This window comes from Pempheris klunzingeri, chromosome 19 (genome assembly GCF_042242105.1).
Source record: "Pempheris klunzingeri isolate RE-2024b chromosome 19, fPemKlu1.hap1, whole genome shotgun sequence".
Classification (NCBI taxonomy): Eukaryota; Metazoa; Chordata; class Actinopteri; order Acropomatiformes; family Pempheridae; genus Pempheris; species Pempheris klunzingeri.
Window position 1 is genome coordinate 11,087,812 of NC_092030.1, and position 10,059 is coordinate 11,097,870.

Genomic DNA, 10,059 nt, shown 5'->3' on the forward strand with positions numbered 1-10,059 from the left:
AGTTGGTGAGCACAGGTTTGGTTTTAGTCCCTGAACAGTACCAAACACGGCAGCCTCACTGTGACAACAAGACTTCTTTCATGGTCATCAAGACATAGTTCCACCATTTAATGCTAAAGCCACATACTGTTATTTATACGTTATTTATATGTGTCTGTGTACAAATTAAACAAATGACACACAAAGTGTTAATCAATTAACTTAAGGGGATTTTTGAACCTCCAAGATGGTGCTGTGTGTTGATGTTCTCCAACTGCACTTGTGTTGATCACCATGTGGCTCTGGTAGCTCTGAGTAACTGGAGCTACCTCCACAGCTCTTTATTATCAACACTTTGTCCAGGCACACATCTCCTTCTTTCCTACACAGCATGATTAAATGCCATTTCTTGCTTACTGCTTCACAAAAATACACAGAATAGAATTAGGGAGGATAATTGTTATATTAGGCTGCACTGAAGGTGACCTTGCTTGCATATATTGAATATTAACCATGTCTATTATTCATGAACATATTTGTATTGTTGGAGCATTTAGCTGAACTTTCCTCAAGGCCTTGCGTCCTGTTAATGCGATAATCTTTTTCTCTGCCTCTCTTTCATCTGAAATGGGCCAAAGGCTAGCTATTTCCCCTTGCGTCTTTATCCTAACCTAGCTAAATCATGTCTTCAGCTCTGTGCTTAACACACAGACATGAGATTGATATCTAGTAGAACATCTCAAGCTCAGAAGCGACTATCTCACAAAACGTTTAGCTAATTCTCAAAAAATTTATCTGATCCATTTAGATGAGAGCAGAGGGCTCAAAACAAGATAAATAAATCACGCAGCAGCTGAGTGACTAATATCACTGCATGAAATGGCAGCACAATTAATTACCCTGCCATTACACCACAGTATACCAGACTGAGATAATCAAAATAAATTATTATTGCTGACGAAGACTTCTACTTACATGAGTAATAGGAAGCATCAGGAAAGGCCTCTTCCGCTGCATTAATTACAGAAAATGACAAGTGAGCTGGCAAGTGAAGCTGCAAGTTCATTATCCCATCACATTCCAAACTTTGTCATTTCTGTTGTGTGAGGGGAAAGAATCTGTCTGTCAAAACTCTACATGGCTACAGGAGATAACATGCAGGGTACAGTATGTCAAAAAATATGACTTTTTGCCTTTTGATACATGCCAAGTGTCATTAAGGTCAGGATGGGAAAACATTTGGACAATAGTCCCAAAGCACATTGTTTGATATGTTGGCCAGGCAAGGCAAATCTAGATGCAAGATTAAAATGTAACTCTGTCAGTTTTTATGGGTGTTATGGGTTTCCATCAACAGTAAATGGTGCGCAAACGCTGGGTCTCCAGCCAATGTCGCAGGAATATATGAACTGTGAAATGCCATTCATTCCAACACCTTCTTGATTGTGGGGTTTACCCATCCATTCATTGTCTAAACTGCTTATCCTTAAGGGTCATGGGGGGGCTGAAGCCAATCCTTGCCAATCCTAGCTGACGAGAGGCGGGGTGCACCCTGGACTGGTCAGTCAGTCGCAGGGCTTACACATTGAGACAGACAACCACTCATGCACACACTCACACCTCTGGGCAATTTAGAGTCACCAATTAACCTAACCTGCATGTCTTTGGACTGTGGGAGGAAGCCGGAGTACCTGGAGAAAACCCCCGCAAGCACGAGCAGAACATGCAGACTCCACAGAGAAAGGTTCAAACTGCAAAGCAGCCAGCCAGTGAACACTGGTTTGCACAAACATCCAAGACAGATACAAGGCTGTACGCTACCCCTTCCCCTCTACAGTTACTTCACAACTCTGTGATGCAAATTCCTCTTTACAGACCAATGCTGCCTTTGGATTCAGGGATATGACAGCCCTAAGATCTGCTAGGGCTAACGTGTTTGTGGTAGGATTTGCAGGTCACCACATACCTGTGACAGCAATGCCTCCCTTCCAGATGCGCTGAATGACCTTTACACATGATTTTAAGCCATGAGCAACACACCCAGGAAGAAGATTGCAACCCAGTCTCTCCCCCAGAAGACCAGTTACTCTCTCTGTCTACAGTCATTGTCAGGCAAACCTTAGTAACCTGCACAAGGCTACTGAACCTGACAGTGTGTCTTGATGTGTGGTCAGGGAACATGCAGACCAACATCTTTAACATCTCCCTGAACCAGGTGGTCCCTTTATGACTTGACTATTATAACTATCACCCTGTAATACTCACACTAATCACAATGAAGTGTCATGGGTAGTCATGGCTCACATCAAATCCTGTTTTCCCACCTCAGTTGACCCCTTTCAGTTTGCATATTGGCACAGGTGATGCCATTTCCTCTGCCCTCCACCTAACCCTGTCACACATTGACAACAAAAACACCCATGCAAGAATGCAGTTTATTGACTTCAGTTCAGCATTCAAAAAAATCCTTGGAAAAGCTGGGCTCCCTGGTCCTGAACACCTCCATTTGTAGCTCTATTCTGTACTTTCTCACTGGCAGAAACTAGATAATATGCATCAGGAACATCACACAAGGAACTGGTGCCCCTCAGGGATGTGAGCTCAGCCCACTGTTGTTTACTCCACTAAATATGACTCCAATCATAATATCAAGTTCACAGATGACAAAACATGGTGGGCCTCATCAGCAGCGATGATGAGAGAGCGTCCAGACTTTTGTCATCTTGAACCAAGATTACTGCAAGACTGGTCTTGCCTGCATGTGCCATCCAAACTCTGCAGAAATCAAATTCAAGACACTGGTATTTGCCTACTGTGCTGCGAATGGCTCAGGCCCATTCTATATACAGGACAAAGTCAAACCACACACCACCTACACTCTGCTTCTGTAATGGGCTTGCTACTCCCACACTATTGGGTTTTGAGCCCTCCTACTGCTCAACAAAATCACCACTGTTTGAATTTTCATTCAGTGACGGAAGATGTGCAGAGTTTTTGGTGTCCTGGCTCCACAATGGTGGAACTAGGCATTAGAAGAACACAAACACCACACATCTTCAGACTGAAAACTCATCGGACTATACCATGGCCCATTAAACAACTCTCTCTCTCTTATTGTTTGTAAATGTAACACTTGGAGCAGTTGAGCTTATTTGATGAAGTTGTACTTGCATGATTCTACTGTATATTGTACTTAATGAAACTTCTAATACAGACAACTTTCTGTTTCTGTTGGACCCCGACAGAAAGCCGCCCACATCTGAGCCTGGTTCTGTTCCAGGTTTCTTCCCGTTAAAGCGGAGATTTTCCTGCCACTGTTGCCTAATATAATATCTGATGCTGCTCAAGTGGGGATTCTTGAATCCTTAATTTTGAATTCCTGAATTGTTTGGTCTCTCTCTTAATTAAAGAGTTTGGTCTAGACCTGCTCTTTATGGAAAGCATCTTGAGATAACGCTATTATGAATTATTATGAAAGATTGATTGATTGATTGATTGACAACATCACATCTTAATGAAGAAATGCATGTTGTCGAATGGATAGTATATTAACCATAACCACCACTCTCTATTCTTTTTACTGATGCTACATGCCATTCAAATGAAAGTGATGATATTGACAATTGCATAGGCTTGTATCTAACAGCCTTGCATGCATGCACTTTGAGAGGCATTCAAAGTTCATACCATAGGTGGTTTCCAAGGAGATGATGCCTAAGGTCATGACATTTAGTAAATTTGTTTATCTTGAAAGTGGGCTAATAATTGTTGACCTTTGTGTTGTCCCTGCCTCTTTGTGATTTACCAGGCATTAATTGTCTCCAGATGTATGAACGCTCAGTGCATGGACTAGTGTGTGCATGGATCATTTACTAGCTATAAAGAATGTTTCATGACAGACATGGAAATGATTTAAAATATCTGGACATGACTACAAAGGTTCATGCATACCTTAAGTTATTTTTTTGGACAGGTGCATAGGGGAAAGTGTCCCAAAGCAAGAGAACTTGCAAAAAACAACATCCCCAGACCTTCATCAGGTAAAATATCTGAACTTGAAATAGTCTATTCTTAACATTGTGCATATTTTGCTGATCTCTGAATCAGATGCTTCCTGTGTTTGCATAATGTTATACAATCCTCTTGGCTTATATTTTTATATATTTACTTTTAGCTCTGTGTCTGTGTCTTTTAAAAACCAAAAGGATTTTCTTATTTCTAGTTTTTATTCTGACAAAAAAAGGATGAACAAATCTGTTTTTCCAGTTTTGTTTTCAAATGAAAAATCTGAACTGCCTGAACATACACAAACCTAATTCTGTTATTTGAAACTAATGTTTTTCCCATTTTAAAATTAGTAGTCTTGCCATTTTCAATATTTATCTGAGGGATAAGTAAAGGGGAAAAATTAATAGGACCACTGCAACACAGCAGCAACACAGGGAAACACAGTGAGCCAAAAACGAAAACATACAGAGTCCAAAAATCTGTAATACTTTTGTTACTGTAAAAAAGTGTTTTTGTGTCCTTTTTTGAGTATTCTTAAAAACCCATAATTGTACTTTTACTGAAATACTTTTTATCACAAGCATTACATTTCAAGTGACATCCATACAGAGTAAAAACCAATGTTTTTACAGAAGCAGGGGTATGGCAACACCTAGTTTCTCGTCTTGCAGCAGGACCTGACATTCTCCCTATTCTGGGTGGTCACGACAGTTGAGGAGGTAAATAACTGTCATGCTATTACAGTGGTGGTGTACATGAACCAGTTTGGCCAGAAAAATACAGAAAGCTTGGATCTGACTGATCTGATCAATCAAACAGTTGCTAGGGCAGTGTCTGTACACTTGGCAAGCAAGTACATGGCCCATGACCCTGACTGCCATCATCATAAACTGGCAGTAATTTGAGGCACATGAGTGACTTGAGGGATAGAATGGTATGCTAGCTAGGATACTGAATTGAGCAGGTCCTCAGACTTGATGATGAAATACAATATTTTTTTGATCCCTCAGTGGACTTTCACCGGGAGCTACAGTACCCTTTGGCAGAGCATCCTATCGTTGTTCCATTCAAGGATACTTGCTCGGGTGAGGGTCTGGTGTCAACCCTACAAAGCATGTTGGGCTTCTTGATTGACATCCTGACTGAGGCAAACAGAGCCAGTGAAGGATTGAATTGCTGGGATGCTGAATAGAGGGCTTAACTATGCGAACTAGTACTTTAGGAGTTTCTCTGTTGCCGCTTTCTGTCACCACTGGACTTCAGGCTAAGCACAAGTTTAGGCACTAAGCTTCACCATACACAAAACGGTTCCTCAGCCTAGCACTTCACTCAAATGCTAATTGTGGCAAAACATCTATCTCATTGCATCACTTGCATCTCATTGCATCACCCTGACTCCAGAAGATTTGTACAGAAATGACTTTCCCTTTATGTCAGACTCTATATGCAGGACCACCAGTCCCTGGAAACCCTTTTCAAAAGTCTTGCAACCAGGAACTGTGCCCTGGTGGAAAAGGCAGGAACAGGTGTGGAGAAAAATCTTCTGAAATAATTTTTTGAGGAGAAAATTTTCTTCCTGCAGTCAAGTTAGCAGCACTAGCAGAACGCAAACCTTCACCTCTGTCAAGAGTTGCTGCCATGACCCAAACAGTGTGCATGGAGTTGGAATGGCAGTCTACTACTAATACTCCAGGACTCTGGAGAAATATAGATCATGTGATGCCTTGGATGAAGAAGATGATTTGCCTGCCACCTACACTGAGAGGGGCCATACATCTGGAGGTGGTCACCTTTGTCCGTTGTATTGGTGATGAATGGCGACTTCGTTGACTACAATTACCTTAAAGAGCTCCTGGAAGCGATCAGCCCTGACACGCAGGTCATGTTTAGTGTATAGCTGGGTTTTACAATAAACCTCACCAGTATAAGTCTCACTAGTCAATCATCTACTGATGGTGAGCAGTGTACATCAAACTTGGGCAGAGCACTGAGCTCCCTCTCATTATTAGAGCTTTGGAGTTTTGTAGTTAACATTTACTGAAAGGCCACCAAATGCCCTCTGGCTACTCATGTTCACATGGCTTTCTCCTCAAATGTCCTTCCCTTTTCCTGGCGACCTTCCCACATGCTCTGCTAGCTGTCAGCCCATGGCCTCTTCAAAACACTACAAGACTGTGAAATTGGACAGATTATTGAATTGTCCTTCCTTGTATATGTTGTAAAAACATTTGTGATCCTTTAAAGGTAAGGTCACATTTAAAAACACACTAAATGTAATGATGGTAAATGACATTAACGTCCTTGATCACAGAGGACATTCCAGATCTGGTAGGCTGACAAGTGGATCAGTCAAACCCATCTTTTCCCTTTCCTTGTTTGTTTTGTTCCTATCTCCAACCCCCCTCCCTAGTAACAGACCTCCACCCCTAGCCATCCAACCTCATTCAAAACCCATCTGGGGCCAGTAATCATAGAAATGCAATGGAGGGAGGATGGTTGTAGTGGCAGCAGCTGTAACTGAGAGACATTTCTACACTTGGACCCTCCTCCTCCTTCTTCCCCTAATGGCCAACGAGGTTCCTGTGCACCTAATGTGAGTTGACATATCGTAATAACAGTAAGAAGCCTCTCCTGTCCTGTGTCATGCAGTGAGAGATTGGATCTCTCTTTGCGACACTGGGGTAATTTTCTCTTGCTGGAATACATTTGTGGGTGGTGAGTGTGAGGTTCAGCCGGGGTTACATAGGTAGAGAAACATCAACACCCCTCCCAGCAGACTCACCTCCCTGGAAAATGTTTTGAATTATATTATATCAATCTGAGCAGTATGTGAAACGCTTGTTGTGAAATTTAATCATAGTCTAATTATACTTTTCTTACTAATACAGTACAGGATGGACAGTACGATTGTTGGTTATTAGCTATCACTGATTTCAAACAAAGACTGTCACAAGTGTTTTGTATGTGAAGCAATACGGTCCTACTGAGTACCAAATCATAAGGCTGTTTCTGTCAGTCAAGGCCAGACTACAATGGCCTCAGAGTAAAAATTAGCTTCTAGGCCCCTCACTCCCCATTTCTTCAATCTCCCTGCACTGTATATAATATTCCTACACCGAAATATAACCTTGTCTCTAAGCCCTTGTGAATTTACTAACCTTTTCTCCAGCACCACCACCATGTCAAACTTTACAGTTTTAGTCCAGCTCTTTGAAATGCTCTTAACCACAACAATAGCAAAATCATCTTCAGTAAGTTTTTTTGCTTTTATCCATACCGTCTGATGTATCTCAGATCTCTGTGCCATAGACCTCTTGAACAGCCTATGGACCACTAAAAGGTCCATAGGCTGTTCAAATTCTGTAGAGAAAATATTAATTCGATGCTGCTCTCTTGTGAGCAAAGAGCAGAATAGTGGAGAGAAAGCACCAAAAGTGGGACCATTTTAGTGCCTTAACCTCTGGTCTGGAGAAAGAGGAATTAATCCATCCAATCCCTCTCCACTGCTCAACTTGGCCCATAAAGAACCATACTAGTGCTGTTTTAACCCATTTAGTGCAAATGATCTTCATTAAAGGGGAATTCCACTGACTTTACACACAATAGAAATTTCTTCTTAAAAGCCACGTGCAGTTTTCATGAAGATTCTGGCATACATTTTTTCTTATTTAGGATTTCTTCTAAGGCAAGAGCAGAATCTACACATACCCATTTATGCACATTTGAGTGCATATGTCATGTTTCCAAATTATTCCACTCATCAGTGAAATTTAACATTTTGACTGTGACTAATGATAGGAAAAACTGGCACAAGCTTTCAACTTACGAGGACAATGGGATTCATCATTATAAGAACATGGGTGCAAACACGTCTTTTGTATGAATGAATTTAAGAAAAAACTTGGTGAATGAGGCCCAAAGATCAGTTCCCTGCTTTCAAGCAGCACTAGTCCTTGTGGAAACAGTTGTATAATACAAGAAAAGATAGAACTTTATTTAGCCCGAGGGAAACATATTCTGCTGCTCTGGAGGAGCTTCGGCAAGTCGACTGAGAAAATAACCCCAATGATGTGGTCAGCCTGTACTTGGAGACTGCATACATTTAACAGAAACCAGCTGCATCGATGATGGATGTGGATTTAGAAAGATGTGAATATTTACCAGACAGGAGGGCCCAAGAAAAGATGCTATTGAGTTGCATTACAGGAAATGTAGTGTCAACATTTTGATGACGAAAAGTAAAAAAAGTGATATCACAGCTTTTGCTATTTCCATTTTAACCACTATTATTTTTTGTAATCTGTAAAACAGCTTAAAGTGCAATATTGATTTACTGAGATATCCCTTTAATGCATCGTAGTGACCCAATATTTTTACTCATTTACATTGAAATTTCAAATGTGCTTTTTTCTAGGCTAGTCATTGGCTTGCATGAGTTAATGTAAAATTACTTAAACATGCAAAAACAGTGCTGTGATCCTTCAGATATAAGAAGCCTAAATTGTCGGATCCTTGTCTGAGGTGACTGACCAATTTCCCTGCACCTCCTCTGTGAGATACAACGTATAATTCCTCCCTTAAACTGTCTCTGAGTCACTTTCCTAATCCCTCCTACACTGCAGCTCTGTGTGTGAGCTCCCTGACAGTTTGTAAATCCAGCCCCAGCACTTTGTTTGTTTGAGGAAACGGTGTGAAATGTTCTAGAAGTTGATCTGTATGTCTGCATGTGTTTGTTTAGAGTTAAGAAAACTCTTCTGGTCTTGCCATCAGATGGATTACATTGAGGATGACATTTAAAACATACAAGTTCATAGCTTACATCAACGAGGAGAGTCTTTTCAGGCCTCTTGTAAACTGTATACAGTGTAACTGCAGCATCTTGTGGCTGTGAGAGGCACTGCCACACTGCATGCAGCTCATGATAGACCAGTCTTTACTTGACCATAACACTTTATTCAGTAGATGTTCCGTGGGCAGATTTAACACAGGCACTTAGACACAGTCTATGTACATGCTGAGGAGTTCATGTCTTAACATTACTGCAGGGTATTTATTTTGGTCACCTGGTTAGATTGTAAAATCTAAAACCATAAGTAAGAGGATTTTATTTTCTTAATTATTACATTATATTTTTTGTGCAAGTGAGGAATGAGATTGCTTGAAGTAGAATTGAGTAAGACAATGCCAGCTGTCATACAGAAGACATGTGAAGACAGGAGCTCCAATAATGTCAGGCAGGGATGAAGAAGAAAGCCATAAAAAAAAGCAGTACGATATGTATATAAAACTAAAGCCTAATAGATTCCAATGAAAGACTTAACATGACATGACATAACATGACATGACATAAGCACACCTTGAGAACAACAGGGCATAACTGGCATCCATGAAGGTTTGAAAGAAATATTGTAAATGACAGAATGTTTGAATGTATGTGTTTTTCTTTTCAATCAAAATTGAAAAGTAAAAATTGCCAGTCAGTCAAGGCCATGAACACACTGGCAGGAAGGGTTTCCTCATTCTGTTTTATTAAATGTAATATTCAAACTGACCCTCCCCTGTCTACCCCCATCTGTTAGTGATCAGTAATTACTTTGTGGTAACCTGGCTGAGCACAACTGCATTTAATAAAATGCAACATGCAAGCACAATATATGCGAAACAGTTAAGGCCTTAAAACTAGGGTTTCATTCTGCCCCCCCCCCCCCACAACGGGGCCTCTACATCAGGTAACAATGCTGATGTTGTCATTTTGGTTTATAATGTGATTTGGTGGTGCTTACAGTATTCACTATCAATGTTGCAGTTAATCAACTTACCACTAATTGCTACATGGTGAACCTGGAGTCTTTGGGCCCCAGACAGTGGCCATCACTGCCTTGTTGGTCATCCAGCCTTCTGAGTCTGAAAAAGAAATTGAGAAACAACATTTCATGTTTGATGTAATCTTGCAAACCAGCACTCATCTGCTTTTTCTAGGAAACTGCATGTGAGAGACTAGAAGCAGTCAGTCGTCCAACGACTGCAAACTTTTCTCGAGAATGTGAGAGAAAGCTTCAAATACACAAGACG